This window comes from Chiloscyllium plagiosum, unplaced genomic scaffold (assembly GCF_037043375.1).
Source record: "Chiloscyllium plagiosum isolate Xiang-an unplaced genomic scaffold, Cpla_swu_hap1 HiC_scaffold_7, whole genome shotgun sequence".
In the NCBI taxonomy this organism is placed as follows: domain Eukaryota; kingdom Metazoa; phylum Chordata; class Chondrichthyes; order Orectolobiformes; family Hemiscylliidae; genus Chiloscyllium; species Chiloscyllium plagiosum.
Genome location: NW_028270145.1, coordinates 29150879 through 29171333, shown reverse-complemented (window position 1 = coordinate 29171333; position 20455 = coordinate 29150879). Strand labels below are relative to the sequence as shown.

At 40.4% G+C, this 20455-nt stretch overlaps 1 protein-coding gene and 1 long non-coding RNA gene across 3 annotated transcripts in view; one reads left to right on the top strand and one right to left on the bottom strand.

Moving 5' to 3' along the window:
• Positions 1-13881, top strand: part of LOC148149583 (uncharacterized) — a 73605-nt gene extending 59724 nt beyond the window's left edge. The window contains exon 2 of the long non-coding RNA XR_015757622.1: positions 13450-13881. This is a non-coding gene — a long non-coding RNA (uncharacterized LOC148149583). The remainder of the gene's footprint in view (positions 1-13449) is intronic.
• LOC122551426 (partitioning defective 3 homolog B-like) overlaps positions 1-20455 on the bottom strand; it is a 1013066-nt gene that overhangs the window by 940188 nt on the left and 52423 nt on the right. The gene's annotated exons all lie outside the window — the stretch shown is intronic.

The following is a 20455-nucleotide window of genomic DNA, read 5'->3' as shown; positions in this document are numbered from 1 at the left end:
ACTCTTCTGTTCTACTAATCCCTCCATGACCTCAAATGGCAATTACCCACCCACCTAATCCCCATGCCCTGGTGGCACGTTGGCTCAGTGGTAAGTACTGCCTCACAGCAACAGAGACAGGGGTTCAGTTCTACCCTCAGGGACTGTTTGTGTGGAGTTTGCACATTCTTCCCATGTCTGCGTGTGTTTCCTCCAGATGCTCCGATTTCTTCCCACAATCCAAACCTGTACAAGTTAGGTGGGTTAGCCATCAAAAATGCAAGGTTATGGGGAAGGTGTTGGAGGGTGGGATTTGGGGGGGAGTGAGATGCTGTTTGTGCGGGGATGTATTAGTGTGGACTCAACGGGTAAAATGGCGTGCTTCTACACTATAGGGATTCAATGATTCTGTATTTATCCAACCTCTTTCAGTCCTGTAAACTTACACCCTCCACTGAAACATTCTACTTCTGATTCTGCCTTAACTGTGTTTTCAGCACCTCAAATCCTCACTGGGAATTCTGTCTCTCCTTTTAAAGAAAACTGTTCAATATCTTAACATTCGGTCACCCTTTGATTTTCCCCTCCAGCACTTCATTTCCTTTACATTTCTTGTGAAGTATATTTTACACAGAAGTACAGCACAAGGAAAGAACATTTAGCCCAACTGGCTTAATTCCACATGAACCTCCACTTAGCACTAGCAGCTTCACACTTAGCTACCCCTCCTTCCCCCATTGTGCTTGCAAGTTTCACAGTCTCTCCAGAGTTCAATAGGTTCATTAGTGACGGTCTCATATTAAGGTTACAGTTTTATACTGAACCCTTATCCTGCACTCCTTGTAATCTTTATGGGCATCCATCCAAACAGATCTCAGTTGTCTCTCCTCAGGAAAAGAATCCCAACCTGCTTTCACTCTTTCCTCATAGCTTTATCTGAAAAATGTGTTGCTGGAAAAGTGCAGGAACGGCTTATGCCCAAAACGTCAATTCTCCTGTTCCTTTGATGCTGCCTGACCTGCTGCGCTTTTCCAGCAACACATTTTTCAGCTCTGATCTCCAGCATCTGCAGTCCTCACTTTCTCCTCATAGCTATATCTCACAGGATTGCCTTCTTTACACACAGGTTTATACAGTTATGAGTTTGCTCATGTGCGCTGGATTTGTGTGTACGGTATAAAGAAATCTAACTGGTGAACTAATTCATATTCCGGTTCACTTCTGAAGTCACCAAGAGAAACTTGTGCCTCAATACAGGGAATCTGAAAATTTGAATGAATGATATTTGCATTAGATCACTATTGCAGGTCTCTGGTGTCATCATGACTGAATGAACAGTTGTTTTGAGCTTACGAGTATAATTCATCACAATAAATAAATTGTTATTATTCTGTTCCCCTACTTCTTTATTCAAAAAACAAAAGACAGACCTTCACTTGTATCGCGCCTTTCATGACTAACAGGGATCTGAAAGTGCTTCATAATTTTTGAAATGTCAAACATCCACTCCCTCCACCAACGGTCCACAGTAGCAGCCGTGTATACTATCTATAAGATGCACTGCAAACATTCACCAAAGATCCTCAGACCTTGCAAACACACGCTCACTTTCAGATAAAAGGACAAGGGCAGCAGATACATGGGAATATTACTACCTTCAAGCTCCCCTCCAAGCCAATTAGCTTCCAGACTTGGAAATACATTGCCGTTCCTTCACTGTTGCTGGATCAAATTTCTGGAATCTCCTCCCTATGGCATTGAGAGTCAACAGTTAGCAGGTAGATTCCAACAGTTCTAGAAGGCACCTCATCACCACCTTCTCAAGGGCAATTAGAGATGGGCAATAAATGCTGGCCCAGCCAACGACACCCACATCCCACAAAAGAATATACATTAGAGTCCCACAAATAGCAATGCAATAATAATGAAATAATTTAGGATTTTGATGTTGACCGAGGGACAAAGATGGGTCAGGACTCAAGGGACACCACCCTGACTTATCGTCAAAGTAGTGCCGAGGATTATTCATATCGACCTGGGATGAGTGGACAGGATCTTAGTTTTTATTCGAGGGACCATGCCTTGAAAAGTACAGCAATCCCCATTAGCATCACAGTAGAATGTCAGCCGAGGTTTCGTGCTCAAGTCTCCTAACTCCAAATGCACCACTGACAGACCCATAGTTGATGAGGAAAGGCAGTTAATCACTGCCGTATCATGACAGGTTAAAAAATGGCAGCTTGTTTGGAATGACATTATATAAAAAAACAGGAATGGAATTAAGCCATATGGCCTCTCAAGACTGATCTGCCATTCAAAGAGGACTGATGGCTGAATTTCTGAAAGAGCACTACTTCCTGCCCTAATTTAATCTCTCTTGATTTCCTTAGTACATAAGAACCCATCCACCTTAATCAGTCTAGTTTCTGGACTTGACATTCAATAATGATATCCACGGGTTTTGCAACATGAGGGAAGATGAGGCTTCATTAATAACCAGGAATGTTTTCATGTCTGTGTTGAATGTTCCAGGCCCCAAAGACTAGAAGTATGGTCCTATGTCATCCTGTCCTTGTACAGTTTAATCTGAAGCAGCGCACTACCTCTAAAGAATGCCACTTTCAGTATCAATCTGCAGTTAAGTTGACATAAGAACAGAAATGCAGCTGTTGGATATCTTTTCTGGGAATAATGGACCCATCGCTGTGTTCGATGTGAACATAATGAAATGAATCATGTGACCAATCTTACAAATCACATTAAGAGGTGGATTCATTGTAGAATTGTGTATATTTCATCATAATACTAATATCAAGACATTATTGAAATGACCATTCCTGCACAACAGAAATACACATTCTCCACAATTGAACTGGAGATTTTTTTTTCAAATGAAAAAATGAAATAAAGTGAAAAAGTGATTCCAGTTAACCTCCTGAAAATCATCTCAGAGATCTGTTATTAAAGCTAAAAATGAACTTGGAATTACAAACATATTTTTAATGTGAATCATGCACTAACCGCTATTAGGATAATGACAAATCAGTGCTTTCATAGAGGTTCTCAAACTAGTGTTTACAGGAATTAAATAAGATTTTATAAAAAGAAGTTACAGCAGGAGTAAGACAACACCTTCAAAGCTAGCTTTGAGGCACATTTTAGTAGGCAGAACCTTGAACACCCAAGGGTCTATGTCAGTGGAAATGATGTGAGATAAACCGTGTACACCTGGGTATCAGTCTTGGAAGCAGACAAGACAGCATAAACAGATCCCATTCAAAAGGATGGAAAAAAAAAGACCTAGAATGGAATATTTCTGTTTCATGTCCAAGGATGAAATGTGAACATGTATCATAGGGGTGTAAAGGTTTATTTTGGTTTGTATGTATGGAATAGAAACCAAAGTGAGACAGGATCCAACAGAGTATTATACAGAACTCTGGTCAGTCTAAGACAGCTTCTCTCAGAGGTTGTTTGAATAAACATGAAGTTAACCTGTGGTGTATGTAGGAGATTAACCACCATAAGGGGTGAAATTTGTGGGTTGAAAGTTTGGAGACAGTAATGGCCACTGTGGAGCACTGAGAGTTAGAACAACTGCATTCCCACTCTCATAGGTCTCACTCAAGGGTCACAACAATTTTCAAGCCTCAAAAGAGGATCATGGGGGAGAATGTTTAGAAAATGCCCCTCTACCAAAAGCTCAAAAGAGAACTTGGGTGTGCTGAGGGTGACGTTTTGACAGCACATCAGGAGAATACTCTACGTTCCTTCAAAAAAAAACTTAAAGATGCCACCTTTAAAGAGCCATTTGAATGGGTAGATTATTCAGCATTTCAGCTGAAGGATGGCAATGTAACACTTTGCCCATAATGGATTAAAGTGCAAGTTTAGATTAAATGCTTAAAATCTGGACTGTGACTTGAATCTCGAAGCTTTTACTCAGGGAACAACACTACCAGCTAAACCAAACAGATACATTTTGTTGATTCTCGATGACATGACGCTACATATGGGCTCTCTGACAGAAACATGGAAAGCATTAAATAGCACAGCAAAAGAGATCTAGCACGAGACTTGATTGATGCAGCAATCTGTTTATTTAACATTGCTGCATTTTGTTTTACACAAGTGTAAATTTTAAGTTTTGTCAAACATGAAATGACAATGTCTCCAGGAAATGAATCATTTTCAATTACTGGAAAGAGTGGGTTATTTTGAATGAATGAGCATAACGAACAAAGGAAGTGGATTCTGTGGTTAGAAGGATTATTTGAATGTTGTGGTTTGAAATTGGTTTGGTTTTACAATTAAATATTGTATGACAGGATGAGGCAAACATCAAAAGTTGACAGGTTCAAGAAAGAACTTTGTCAATTTTAACTCTCAAGAAGCTTGGTCATACAAGGCGACCCCCATAGCCATGGAGTCGGTTTCCACGGTTTCAATTACCCATAGCCCAAACATACGATTGGAAACCTTCCAGAACCAGGGACCAGGGGGCTGCCAGGAAGGTAAATTTCCCGTTGAATGAATGGGTTCGCTCCTATCCGCGGTTTCCAGCCTCATAAAGCCTATCCCCCGTGGGTACAGGAGGGTGACTACTGTGTACAGAAATACTGCTTTGGTTCCAATGAAGGGTTAGGATTAGGGTTAACATCCAGATCCAATCCCTGATCCATGTGACCAGACTCACACAGATATTTGGCAAAAGGAAGAATATATGACAGAAGTGTAACGGGATACAAATACAAATTGAAGCATGAGAAAGAACATGTATTTTCTAAAGGAAAAATTTCCTTAAACATAGCATCTTTATCTCCTAGCTTTGTGCTTCCATTGAGTAAAGGAAAGTTGCTGCTAGGGTGCAGAACACCATGCAAACAGAGTAGTTCAGAGCACAGGAACGAATTGACAGTAATATTGCAAAAAAAAAAGGAGGAAAGGCTGATTGATGACTAAATTCAGGACAAGTGATGAAGAACTGGAAAGTAGATTAACAATGTGTAATTACAGCCAATGTCTGAAAAACTGCTTACTGTATTTTCAACCACGGGAAGGGTGGAAGTGTTTTACAAAAATGCAAAGTTAGATCAGAGGATACAGAAGAACGTCAAACTGCAAATGAATTGTTCAGATTTTGAACAGAAAGCTCAAACATCAATGAAAGCACAGATTTCAGCAGAGCTTAACAGCAAGGGTTTCATAGAATCATAGAAACTCCAGAGTGTGGAAACAGGCTGTTCGGACCAACAAGTCCACACTGACCCTCTGAAGAGCATCTCACCCAGACCCATTCCACTAGCCTATCCGGATAACCGTGCATTTCCTGTGGCTATTGCACCTAACCCACATATCCCTGCACATTACGTGCAATTTAGTTCAGCCAATCCACCTAATTTACACATCCTTTGACTGTGGGAGGAAATGGAGCATCCTGTGGAAACTCACGCAGACACAGGGAGAACATGCAACCTCCACTCTGACAGTTGCCAGAGGTTGGTATCAAATCCGGATCCCTGGCGCCATGAGGCAAGGGTGCTGTTTGACATTGTTAAAAGTAAAAAGTGTGAAAGGGAACCCAATCATATTAAAGGTTGGTATTTTGGAAAACCGTGAAAAATATCAAGAGAAAAGCCCAAACATAAGGAATTAGAAGAATCAAGACAGAGGATAGCATAAATATTTTCAAGTGCATACAAAAGAGCAGTTCTTTTTTACTGAAAAAAAAATCAAAAGATTTCATATTTTTTCCTGTGCTGAGATCTTCAGTTAATACCGGGGCAAACGACAGTTATCCATAAACTTTGCAAAGGACAGGTACAATAGCACAATGGGTGTCCACGTACATTCTTGACAACTAGAAAGGAAAGTGTACTAAAAAAGTTAATGGAAATTAAAAGTTGATAGGTCACTGCATTCAGAGTGTGTGTGCTCGAGCCTTCGTGCAGAAGCGGTGATGAGAGAGCAGTAGGTTATAATCATCAATTCTTCCAATAGGAGAGTCACCAAAGGACTAGAGAGTGACGGTTCACGAACCTTTCTTCAGGATAAGATTAGTCAAGTAATTATGAATCAGTGAGCCATACGTCAACTGTAGAAAAATTACTAAAGGGATAATAACGAGTAACCGGAACCCTCAAAATGTATGTTTAATCAGGGAGAGTCAACACTGATTTGCAGTGGATAGGTCACCCTCGAGTAATTCAATTAAACACTTTGTGGAAATTACAATGCAAATTAACATAACAGTGTGATCCATTTTGTATATTTAGACCTTCAAAAAGTATTTGGCAAAAGTATCACATCCAACAACTTTATGAATTATGGTCACAATACAGATGGTAAAATGATGCTACGATGTCTTGATGCTAGAGAACTTGATGCCCACCCTGACCATTGTCCCATCGCTTGGGCAGTCTCTCTCTATGGAGGACAACTAATTTACCCTCCATTTGTCTAATAAAGGCCAATGCATGGCCTGCTGTTCTGCTGCAAGAGGAGAAATGGTGATCGAATGGTCAGGCAAATGAGTTACTTGGAGGTATGCGTGTACTCTCCATCGCCTAATCTCTTCAGCAATGAGGATATCCGTAAGGTGTTTCCAGTGTCATCCTGGGAGTTCCTTACCACAACTGAGTTAATAATACAGCAATTACCTGAGGGGGGATTAGGCACACAAATGACATGTCCTGCCAGATTAAATTGGTTTATAATGACAATTTTATCCCAAGTCTTAATAAGTCTTAAGCCAGTGAAATAGTTGAGCAGTTTTATTTTCTAATAATCATTACATCCAGGGCAGTTTCGTTTAAGAATAGAAAATAGCTAATGCAAAAAATGGAGGAAGGCTAAAAGCAGGATAGGGAAAATGTTAGAAGCTAATATTAACGGCATTATAATAGGGCACTTGAATAAGTTCAAGGTAAATCAGTCAAAGCCAAAGTGGTTTTGTTCAAATGATAGTTAATTTAAATGATAAATAATTTGATTGAGTTCTTGGAAGAATCTTGGTAATTCACCTCTCAAACAAGAATACTATTTTGATTATTGTTGGGAGGTGTGACCTCTCAGGGTATGACAGCTGATTAATCCTTCCTACTATACAACAGAGCCAATGTGCAAGCAACTTGTAGTGTTGGGGAATCTATAGTCAGGAGTGATGATGTGGAGGTGCTGGTGTTGGACTGGAATAGACAAAGTCAGAAGTCAAACAACACCAGGTTAAAGTCCAACAGGTTTATTTGAAATCACAAGCTTTCTGAGTGCTGCCCCTTTGTTGGGGGAGGTGGGGGGGGAAGCGCACAGGCACAGAAATTTATAGGTGGAGAGACAATTGCAAGGTAATTCCAGGTAATTAAGAGGGTCAAAAGATAGTATGAATGGAGAGAATGCAGTGTCAATAGGCTGAACAATATATCTTTGCATATTATCAAATTTGTCAAATGGTGAGAGTAAAGTGTGAACAGCAGAATTGCAAGTGAAAGGATGATCTACAATCTGATTAATTCAAGCAGAGAGATAATTATTAAAAAAAATCCAAAATAAGATGGTGCTAGAGCCAAACCTAATTGGCTGGAAATAACATGATGGGTGTATGAGTCGCATGACAAGTAACTAACCAAAGTGACAAGTAATCCAAAACTGTACAAACTAATTAATGGTAGGGAAATCATATGAGTTGTCAAGGTGATGGTGTCAAAACAGAACTTTAAAGGCAGATTTTACAAACACAGAACAGTCCGGGTGGGGTTACATGTAGCACGACATGAGCCCAAGAGCACAGTTGAGGCCATCGTCGGGTGCAAAACTTGGCTATTAGTGTCTGCTTGGCGATTTTGTGTGGTTGTGTATCTCGTAGGCAGTCTTGTAGGATGATTACCCGAAGACTGGAGGCTAAATGTCCTTGACGACTGAAGTGTTCCCTGACTGGGAGGGAACATTCCTGCCTGGCGATTATTACACACATGGCGTCCCTTCGCATGCTGTCACAGCATCTGTACTTTCTCACTGGTATACTCTGGTCATCCTTTCCTGCAGTGTATGAGGCAGACAACATTGGCCAAGTCACATGAGTACATACCATGTACATGGTGAGTAGTGTTCCCACCTGAGATGATAATATCCATGTTGATGATCTAGCATGTCTTGCAGAGGTTGTCGTGACAGGGTTTTGTGGTGCTGTGATTGCTGCTTTTAGGTAGTTTTCTGCAAACGACTGTCTGTTTGAAGTTCAGCAGTTGTTTGAAGGCAAGTAGAGACATAGGGATGGCCTTGGCCAGATATTTTCCATCAGCAATGGCATGTTGAAGGCCACAAAGAACATCGCATAGTTTCTCCACACTGGGGCAGTACTGGATGACGAAGGGACTGTCAGTTGGTGTCCCATGTCTGTCTTCTGAGGAGGTCATTACAGTTTTTCCTCTGTGGCATGTTGGAACTGGTGATCAATGAGTAGGGCTTCATATCCCGTTCCTAGGAGGGCATCTTTCAGCATCTGTAGGTGTCCATCACGTTCCTCCTCGTCTGAGCAGATCCTGTATATAAGCAAGGCTTGTGCTTAGGTGATAGCTTCTTTGACATGTTTAGAATGGAATCTAGAGAAGTGAAGCATCATGAGGTTATCTGTGGGCTTGCAGTAGAATGAAGTACTGAGGTGTCCATCCTTGATGGAGATGCATGTGTCCAAGAATGATCCTGATTCTGAACAGAGGTCCATGGTAAGTCTGATGGTGGGATGAAACTTGTCCTCATACAGGCAAACAGAACAGCGATGGGGACCAAATTTGCACCCCAATATGCCAATATTTTCATGCACAACTTCAAGCAAGACTTCTTTGCTGCACAGGATCTCCAACTAGCACTATAAATCAGATACATAGCCAAAATTTCTTCCTTTGAAGTCATGGCAAGGAATCACTGAAATTACTCTACAATGATACCAGCAAATTTTATCCCACAAAGAATGCAATGTTGAAAGACACCCTCATAAGAACGGGATAAAACGTTCAATTCATTGATTGCCAATTCCGACGTGCTATACAGAAAACCCGCAACGACCTCCTCAGAAGACAAATATGGGACACAACTGATACAGTCCCCTTTGTCGTTCACTACTTCCCTGGAAAAGAGAAAGTACACCATGTTCTCTGCAGCCTTCAATATATCATTGATGACAAACATCTCGCCAAGGCCAGACCTATGCCTCCACTTCTTGCCTTGAAACAATCGCCAAACCTCAAACAGACCATCATTCGCAGCAAACTACACCGCCTTCAGAAGAATAGCAACCACAACACCAAACAACCCTGCCATGGCAACCTTTGCAAGACATGTCAGATCATTGACGTGGAAACTTTCACCTCAGGTAGGAACTCCACCCACGATGTACACAGTAAAAACTCAGGTGACTCAGCCAATGTTGTTTACCTCATATGCTGCAGGAAAAGATGTGCCGTAGCATGGTATATCTGTGAGACCATGCAGATGCTATGACAACAGATGAAGGAACACTACTGCGTGTGTAACAATCACCAGGCAGGAATGTTTCCTCCAATCAAGAACATTCAGCCATCAAGGACATTCAGCCTCCAGTCTTTGGGTAAGCATCCTACAAGGCAGCTTTTGAGATACACAACAACATAGAATCACCAAGCAGAAACTGATAGCCAAGTTCCATACCCATGAGGATGGTCTCAACTGTACTCTTGGGTTCATTGTCGTGATACATTTAACCCCACCAGACTGTTCTGTGTTTGTAAAATCTCCCTGAAAGTTCTGTTTTGACACCATCACTCATTATGATCTCTTTACATATCACTTTGGTTAGACCATCATCATGCAACTCTTATACCGCATATATCATTTGGTCTATCTCTAGCACCATCTTATTTTGGATTTTTTGCAAGTATCTCTCTGCCTTAATTAATCAGATCATAGATCATCCCTTCCCTTGTTATTCAACTGTCCACACTTTACTCACACTATTTGACACTTTTGATCATTTGCAAAGACATGTTGTTTAGCCTGTCAACTCTGTACTCTCTCTATTTGTAATATCTCTTGACCCTCTTAATTATCTGGAATTATCTTGCATTTATCTCTCCATTATAAATTCTGTGCCTGTGCACATCCCTCCACTTCACGTGTTCCAAAAGCCTGTGCTTTCAAATAAACCTGTTGGTGTCATGTGACTTCTGACTATAGTCACGGGCACAGACAGGTTCTGTAGCTGCAAGAAAGACTCCAGGATATTCTGTTGCCTCCGTGATGTCAGGGTCAAGGATGTCACTGAGCAGAGGGGGCATTTTGAATGGGGTGGGTGAGCAGCCAGAGGCCATGGTCCATATTGGTTCTAACGACATAGGGAAGAGGAGAGATGAGGTCCCGCAAAGGGAATTTAGGGACTCAGTTAGAAAGTTGAAAAGCAGGATCTCTAGAGTTGTCATCTCAGGATTATTATCTATGCCACGTGGTCATGAGGCCAGAAGTAACGAGATAATATAATTGAATGTGCGGCTAAAGAGCTTCAGATTTCTGGGCCATTAGGATCTCTTCCAAGGCAGGAGGGACTTAAACAGGAGGGATGGGTTGCACCTAAACTGACGGGGCACCAATGTCCTTGCAAGGTGGTTTGCTAGTGCAACTTTGAAGGGTTTAACTGGTACGTCAGGGGGTAGGAAAAAGAGCAGTAAGGCAGCAAGTGGAGTAATTGAGGGGAAGATAGAGGTTGAATCTAATGTGAAAAACAGACAGGGCCAGGTTAATAAACACCATAGGACTGGCAGTCTGAAGTGTTTTATTTTAATACGAGGTGTATAAAAGATTATGCAGATGTCTGGATTAGAGCCTGGATCAGTACATGGGACTATGATTATGTAGCAACCCAAGTTCAGAAAAGGGCAGGACTGGGGCTCAACATTCCACGGTTGAGCTGTTTCAGATGTATTGGAAAGGGACGTAAAAGGGGTGTTAGAATTGTACTACCCAAGAAGGAGAAAGTCACAGCTGCACTATGAGTGGGCATCTTGGAGGAGTCATCCAGCAAGGGCATATGGGTAGAACTCCGGAATAGGAATAGTGCAATCAGTATAATGGGTTACACTATTGGCCTCCTAATAGCCAGCGGGAGATAGAGGAACAGAAATGTAAACAGCTCGTGGAAAGATTTTAAAAAAACAGTTGTAATGGGTGGTTTTAGCTTCCCCAATATTGACTGGGCTCTCTTAGTACAAGGGACTTGGATGAGACAGAATTTGTTAGGTGTATCCAGGAGGATTTCTTGAAACAATATCCAGATAGTCTGAGAAACTTTATAATAATGCAAACAAACCTGAGAGCACTTGACCGGGTAGAAGTAGAAAGAATATTTCTTTTTGTCAGAGGTTCTAGAACTAGGGGTCATAGTTGAAAAATATGGGGATGCTCACTTAAAACTGAGCAGAGGAAAACATTTGAGGGCTTTTGGAAGTCTCTTTCTCAAAAGGCAGTGGGTGCAGAATCTTAAAATAGTTTTAGCACAGAGGTAGAGAGATTCCCAATTACCATGGGATGAAACATTCTTAGGCAAATGCATGAGGGTAGAGTTGAGATTAATATCAGGTCAGCCACGATTTTATTCAATGGCAGAGCAAGCTCAAAGAGTCCAGTAACCTACACTCGTTCCTTATTTATACACTAAATGTTAAGGTGTAGTCACAGAAATTCCAGAGAATTCAGTGTTTCTAATCTCCCAGCAGCTCAAGCCTTTCTCTCACCCACTTCTCAAGTATCTTAAATTTGCCCAGTTTTGCCTGCTGACCAGCTTGGTCATTTATAGCATTGTCCTGTGGCACTCAATATCTCCACAATGTCTGGTCATCTACAACCTTTTGCACCTCATATGGTGTTACCAATCTTCTCTCAGATTCCAATTGTCTACCTGTCTTTTACTGACTCTTTCATTTAGATTTTTCACCTTCACTTCATTTTCTTCCCCCACTGTTTACAATGCACACTTGCCTCTCATGGAATCCCTACAGTGTGGTAGCAGGCCATTTGGCCCATCAAGTTCACCCCAACTCTAAGAGAGAATCTCACCCAAACCCATCCTCTACCCTAACCCTGAAACTCTGCATTTCCCATGGCTATTCCACCTAGCCTGCACCTCTCTGGATACTGTGGCCAATCCACCTAGCTTGCATATCTTTGGACTATGAGAGGAAACCCACACAGACATGGGGAGAATGTGCAAACTCCACACAGACAATCACCCAAGGGCGGAACCGAACCCAGGTCCTTGGCACTGGTGAGGCAGCAGTGCTAACTACTGAGCCACCGTGGCACCCCTGATTTTATTATTTTCAAGTTCACACTTTTCTCCTCCAGTCTCAGCTATGCTATTCCAAACTCAATGAAAAGCAACTGGGGAAAAAAAAACTGATACACTTGCACAAAGATGCAAAACACAGGGGGGAAAAAAAAAATCACTAGACCTTCATAGGAACGGTTTCTTAAATATTGGCCACTGCATGTTCCAGAGGAAAAAAAAGAAAACAGCAGTAGGCAATGAATTCTATTACAAAGCATATAAATCAAATATCTACGTAGACCCAAAAGATGACAATCATACAATAATTATACAAATAGAGACAAATGTCAGCATTACACGTTATTCAACACAAAAACATAATTCCCACAAATCTTCTGTGTATAATTGTGCCAAAAAGTTGACAAAAGCTGATGAAAGGCAGATACAAGCATTATGGCAAAAAGACATCAATCAAAAGAAAAACTGAGACAAAGACACCATCAGTCATAAAAAGCACATGCTTATGGAATAGGGAACGGACAATAAATACAATTGGCAAGATGTCTCAGCACAGGCAACACCGCAGAGATCCAATATTGATTCTCTGTGACCTTAATGCTCTGAAAACTGATGTACTAGTTTATCAGAGGTTACAGGGCACTGAAGACACTGCAGAAGACAACATGTTTGCCAGTAAAGGCAAGAAAAGGTAACGCTCAAGTGTGCCCAGGAAGGCCTACAAGTGCATTGGGGAACAGGGCGTTTCAAGGGAAGCAGCAGAAGAAAAAGGCAGGAGTCAGAAGTATATATTCCCAGCAGTTCTCAATTGGGATTGGGGTGGTGTGAAGGGCGCTGGGAATGAGGCACCCAAGGACAAGCAGAATACAAATAAAGAAAACTCACAAGACATGAAAGGAATGGGAATGGAGGATGGGTAACACCAAGCTAGAAGGAAATTTGTTTATTAAAAGAGTAGCAGTCGAGACCAGAAACTCGAATTCAATTCCAGGAGAATAGTCTGTGGACTGGTTTTCATTTTTTGGTCAAAAAGATGTTTTTAGGTTTTACTGGAACACGGGAAGTTGGAAGACAGAACAATTAAATGGAAAATCCTTCTAACAATTAACGAAGAGGAGTCATATCATACTTAAAACATTAACCTGGATTCTCTCTCTCCACAGATGCTGCCACAGCTTCTCCAGCACATTGTTATTACAGAGAAAGCAGAACTTGAGACTGAGAGTATGCCCGGTACAGATAGAGTTTTTGGAAGGCAGAGGAAAATGTGGCAATGCTGCAGCATCACTATTTGATGGAAAATACAACCACACTGTGGGAGAAATAACTAATGGCATTTAAAAGCCAAGAACCAATCATAGATATTGACCAAAAATCCCACTAATATGAAAATGATGATGCCCAGACACTGAACTTCAAAATCGCTCCAGAAATAAACTTGTCCTTTAAGTCGGACCTTAAAATCTACCTCCAAGTTTTGGATCACGTGCGCCAATATTTCCTCATTTGATTCATTAGCATTTCTTTTTCTCCAATTGCAACTCTGTAATCTTTACCAATGTGTAATGTTTCGCAAAATTAAATGCAAAACCTGGTGCAAGTTCCTCTGTAGTTTGTGGGTAAGCACCGCATACATGGATTGCAGTAAAATACAAAGAGGGGCACAGTGGGATTTTCAGCATTCACCATGCGAGGGGACACCAAAAACAATGGGAAGAGCACAGCAGTCTGCTTGAAGTAAATAGGTTCTGAGAATCAGCAAGCTGTGTGCCAAGTCCAGTTCAATACAGATAAATGTAAAATAGTACCTTTGAGGAAAACCAGAATGGGAGAGTGTTCTTAAATAGAAACTAATCAAGTTGAGTGAATGAATGCAGGCCTAGGATGTTTGCATAGATACAAGAGTAAACATTAGTCTTTGTATCTTTAATACTTGAAAAATAAGAATGATATTAAGATTCTGTGTAAGACATCGATGGGGCTGGCTCTGCCATACTGTGTGCTATTTAAGCAGCTCAATATACTAATGTCATGGAAAAGATGCAACTTGAATAAAGAATGTAGCTATGATGAAAGATTAAATTTAAGACAGCATTCATACAGTAGAGAGGATTAAAGATGATTAAGATTAATGAAAGTGGTAAAACATTTGAGAAAGTAGCTAAGGCTTTTTTCTCAATGTAAAGCATCAGTAAGAGAATGGTAAAGGACATTGGTTATTTGAAGCCTAATCAGTTCAGATTTAAGAGGGAATTTAATAGGCACTTGATGAAAATATTTTTAATAAGAGCCAAGGGTAGGAAAATGAAATTTTGTTTTGAAGAACAACTTAGTGGCTATCTTTTAAGCTGAAATTTGTATGATGGAAGCATATGGAACAAGGCATAAGAGACAGACAAATACCAAATAGAACTCAACAATGAAGCTTGGACTCAGTGGGCCATTTCCTTCCTACTCTTGTAAGTCAAATTTTTCAGAAGTTAGCGGAAGGATAGAAAATGAAAATAGGAATGCTTTAAAAAGTAGTACAAGAACAGAGACTGAGAGGCTTAGAAAAGGGAAGAAAAAGTGTTCATGATAAACCAAAAACTGTACAATAAGTAAAAGGAAGTGAACAGGGAACTGCTGAATGCATACAAAATCAGATCCAGGGTAAGAAAAGGTATATAAGGCATTAACTGAGATGAGAACTGATAGCTCCCAATTCTTGATTATAGCAAACAGAGACTGTCTTAATTCAAAGACAGATAAGGGAGGGTGTTCAATGTTTTGGGGGTTTTGACACAATCGACTAGAAAACATATATATACAAAACCTTTAGTTAGGACTCAGTGCTCAATTTGGGCAACTGGAAGGCTCAGGCTTATAGAATGATAAAGAAAAGATTTACTAACTTGCACCTCAAAGTATTCAGATACGACAAAGACAACAGAAACTCAAATTCCTTCCACTTAAATATGCAATAAGAGAATCTGATGTAAGAATTCAAAATTGAGAGGCTTAGACACAGTAAACAGGGGAGAATTATTTGCATCAGTCACTAAACTGGAAGGCATAAACTTTTTAAAAAATTACTGCTGCCAGAAGAAAGAAAGAAAAGTTGAAGAACACTTTTATTTAACACTGGATTGTTAAATGCTGTACTAAAAGAAGGAAAATCCACAAAACCATTTAAGAATGTTAATGGCAGAACTCTGAAGCTGAGTGTATTTCTCTTGAAGACAGTTGTTACATTACAAAACAATGTCCTGAATCAACTAGGAGAAAGTGAGGACTGCAGATGCTGGAGATCAGAGCTTAAAAATGTGTTGTTGGAAAAGCGCAGTAGGTCAGGCAGCATCAAAGGAACAGGAGAATTGACGTTTCGGGCATAAGCTCCTGAAGAAGGGCTTATGTCGATTCTCCTGTTCCTTTGATGCTGCCTGACCTGCTGCGCTTTTCCAGCAACACATTTTTAAGCAATGTCCTGAATCGCCCACTTCAAGCCACTATGATTTTAGCCAAAAAATTTTTAAGGCCAAGTCTTTGATTGACTTGTTTCAAAACTGAGAGATAGTATGGCTACTTCAGACTAATACTGACACCACCCAAGATGTTTCTGACATTGCTCAGGATGCAAATTTAATTGCTGAATTCAATACAAAACAATAAAAATACTATGTCCCACATGCCTCTGTCCTAATGCTAATGTTCAAACAATTGCACTTTAGCCCATCAAGTTTTGCCTTGAAGAGACATGCATCCTTTTAATTCATTAGTTTTTGTCAATGCATAATATAATTGCAAATCAATTTACCATAACTGCCATTAACTACAAATAAATACTGAATCATTGGCTAACATAATGGATTAGAAAAGTATTTGAAGAGAGAAAACTAATTAATGGATTGGCCTATACATTCATCTTATTGTCAATAACCATTCTCATAATATAGAGTGTCTCGATTAAATACAGCCGCTAAATACATCAACATATAATAACATCAGCAAGATGCAAAACTTTGCATGTAGGCACTTAATTTTATTTACTGGTTATGTGCTTAGACACTTACTGCGTTTACATTTCCATTCTTCATCAATCATGAATAAAAGGAATACCAACACACTTTGAACCTCAACAGATCTTATCAAAAACATCCAAAACACTGCACCATACCATAAGTGTCTCAAAAGTGCACTATATTATACAGTCAAACTCACAGGCAATTTGAATCAATGACTGCCCTTGAAGATAATTGGTCACAAGGGGATTGTTGGTGAGTACACTAAGCTTACCACCCTGCTTCTCTTCACATGGTGATGCCTGCTGATTCCTGATGAAGGGCTTTTGCCCGAAACGTCGATTTTGCTTCTCATCGGATGCTGCCTGAATTGCTGTGCTCTTCCAGCACCTCTGGACCCAGAATCTCATAAAAAGAACAATGTCTCAGATTTGGTTGGTTCTTACGCTCTAGAGATTGAGAAGAAATTTTAAAATTTCATACAGGAATCTGGAGGTACTTGCAGCCACCCACCCAGGAGCTGTCTTGGGAGCTCTGGTCCATTTTTACAGCTGGGCCTTATTAATATCCCATTGCCCAACAAAACCAGGTATCCAGAAATGGCCAGCCAGCTTCAAGCTTATGCATTTCAGACTTGTGGACAGTTTGCACATACGCAAGCACCTTCAGCATTATAACATGTCCGGAAGTGTTTCACAGGAATGTAATCAGAGAAAGTCTGACACCTAGACATACAAGGAGGTGGTAGCATGAAAGAGAAAGGTTAAGAAGTGGAGAGGCTCAGTGAAGGAAATCCAAAGCTTTGAGCCAAAGTAAGCGACGGCTTTGCTAGCAATGACAAATCCCTGAAAAGGTAAACATGAAAAAGGACAGAATTGGAGGGTCGCCAAGTTCTCAGTGAGGCTAGAGGAAGTTATTGAGGGGAGAGACCAGGTCGTTGAATTATCTTAAAAATTGGATGAGAATTTGAAGGTAAGGCATTGCCAGGCCAGAACACAATGTAGAGTCAATGAGCATAGGGATAATGAGTGAAGAGGATCGGCATGACTCGGGATGCAGGCAGCAGCATTGTGAATGAGTTCAAGTTTGCAGATTGTGCAAGGTAGGGGCCCATAAGATAGTTAGACAATATTAGCTAGGGAATGCAGGCTGGCAAGTCCTGCGATTTGCTAACTTCAAACAGATTTCATGTACCCCACCCTCCAAAGTCTTTGTGCTACAAACGTATTCCATTTCTCTGATTCCAGCCTATCACTCCTTCACTTTAAATAGTTAACTTGTACAGCCTTCCTCCAACTTGCTTCTACTCTTTAGAATAGTTGATGCATCCCTTCGTCCATCTTCAGAAACCTTTAAACGTCTAGAATCAAGCCTTCAGTCACCTCTACTAACTTCTTCTGTTCTGGCTCAACATCTGGTTATGTTACACTTTTTTGTAGGAAGCACAAATTATTGTTGCCTTGCCAAACTTCAACATGCCAACAAGACTCTGCCAGGAGCAATATTTGAGACAGTTGAAGAGAAACACCAAACAGATTTGAAGACTGCTTCCACATACATTGAACAAACCGAAACAGACTAATAATCTCAAGCATCGTTAGAAAATGTATTTGCATTTGTAATGTTCCTTCTTTAAGCTAAGATTGCCCGAAAGTACCCTTCAGTCAACACACTTGAATGACAGTCTCTGGTACATCATCCAAAACAGGACAGACATATTGCAGGCAACACTGTCCCACAAATGGCAAAGTAATAATGACCACATTATCTATTCACTGGCAGAGAGAGACAATGGCTGGTCAAAAAACTGGATTTGGAGGGGGGGGGGTGTCTCTCTCCAACCATTCTTCAAATAAATATCCATATTTTGAAATTCCATTCCATCTAAGGAGGCAAAGAGGACTAAACTTCATCTGAAAGGTCAAGTTTTATATAAAATAAAGCTAATGAGAAAGTTAAAAGGTCATTCCTGACGAAGTTAAGAAAATAAACCCCCAAGTGTGCCACCTTAGCCCCAAGCTATTGGGTCCAGACAACATTCTGGTCAACACAAGCAACAAGCCAGTTCCATGAGTGAGTCGTGATAAATTGTTCTTTTTCTGTAGACTTATGTCAATGCAAAATAATATCGATGCCAACATCCTGTCTTAACTTACAAACTTCAAGAACAAATCCAAAAGCTGATGCATGGAGTTTTATGGAACCTGTTCTACTATGTTCCTAACTGTTATACTGATACATCATGTCTCTCATTTACTCTTGCATGAGAATTAAAAAGAATCTCCAAATTCCAAACACAGATTGTATTTATTATACAAGACACTCCTCCACTATTAGCTCCTGGCATTTGTTTTTGTTTTGGTATCCATTTGGTCGAAAGAAAACAAGTTTCAAACTACAATTTCCCATTTAGCAAGAACATCTGCTTATTCATTTAGACAGATGGCGAGGTTGTTAGAGTATCAGTTCGTCACAAGAGGATAAACCACTTTTGGTGCCAAGTTCACTCCATAAACTACTGTACATGACAGAAAAGAAAAACAAAATATGTGAAAGGATTCCAAGTGATGACTCTTTCAATGTCAGAAAACCACCACTCTCCTTCCACCCTGAGTTTATGGCCTTCACTGCCTTACGTGCAAGGTGTATAAACTGATGGCTACAAAGGTGAACTAGTTTGCCTATTCATTCCAGATCTAACTATTTAAAGCATTATTGGGTCCTCCCTTCCGCTGCTATACTGATTATCATCATGCAAATAAATGAACAATACTGCCTGTTTTCTCTACAGCAAACCATCATTTTAAGTCAACCCTTCCGTCCCCTCTACAAAAGTGCAAAAGTTTATGGATGTCTGTCACGAAGACGGAGACCATCCAATCAGCTTCCTGTGCTGTTCCCCTCCCTTCTCTCTCTTCCTTTCATTCACAGGGCCAAACTCCTCTGAAAATACCCAGGGATGCACATGATTCCCAAGTTTTTCCTCTATTGGAGTGGTTACCCATAACACCAAACTGGCTCCCATGGACTTGCAGATGCTGCACCATCAAGCTGGATGGGACTGCACCCACATAGCTCCATCATCGTCTGTCTAAATGATAGCATTTTAAAAATTAACTGAATTGCACGAAGATTGCAGTGGAATCCAAACTCCACCCAGTGAACCAGAAGTATAAACCATCACTTTTCAATCTTCCTGTACCAACTAAGGATAGCAAATGCATGGAATGACCATCAATTTTGACTAACTTGGTAATCAATTTAATTCAAATGACAAGGCTTTGACCCAATCCCACAGTAAAACTAGAATGGGTAATCTGGGTCAAAAGTCACTGTAGTTTTGAAAGAACTGGCAGTACAGACTTTCAAATAAACCTTAATACTTAGGTCCTATCCATTTATTCCAATGGTGAACAAAAACATTAAAGGCCTCATTATTCAAGCCTGGAGTCCTCTGGTGAGCAGCATAATACCTAAAATAACTGCCAAAAAAAAAAGACAAAATTACTTGGATGTTTAGCTCATTGCTGATTATACAATAGAAAACACAATGGCCACCACATTTGCTATTGCGGCACCATGAGCTCTCTATGGAATTCACTCCCACAAGGAGAAGCGGAGGTGAATAACATAAATGCATTTAAGCAGAAGACAGATAATTATGAGGGAGGAAGGAATTAGAAGGTAATGTCGATTGTGTTAGATGGAGTGATGGAAGTTTGTGCCAAGCAGAAACACCAGCATAGACCATTGGACGCAATGGCCTGTGTCTCTGTTGTAAATTCTATGTAATTCACTATCAATTACTGGGAGTCACCTCAAGTACATATGGCAGAATATGAATGCAAGTAATTCCTCTTGCATAAATCTACCCTCTACTATTACAGAACAGACTGATACACTATCATTTTGAAAACGGTATGATCCCAACAATTTCCTTAACTAACAGTTTCACAAATAAGCTGCACACAATCTCCTCCCGAGTAAATGAAAGAAAAACAGCACATGTAATCTTGGGAACGATTTTCATAATTAACTGCCTCCCATCAAATTGACAGATAGCTTCCTGGAACAACAAACTGCAACTTCCTCCTCCAGCTCACATCGCACATTACAAACCATACTTACAACAGCTGTGCTATGTCCACAAGAGACAAGCGTGCATGAT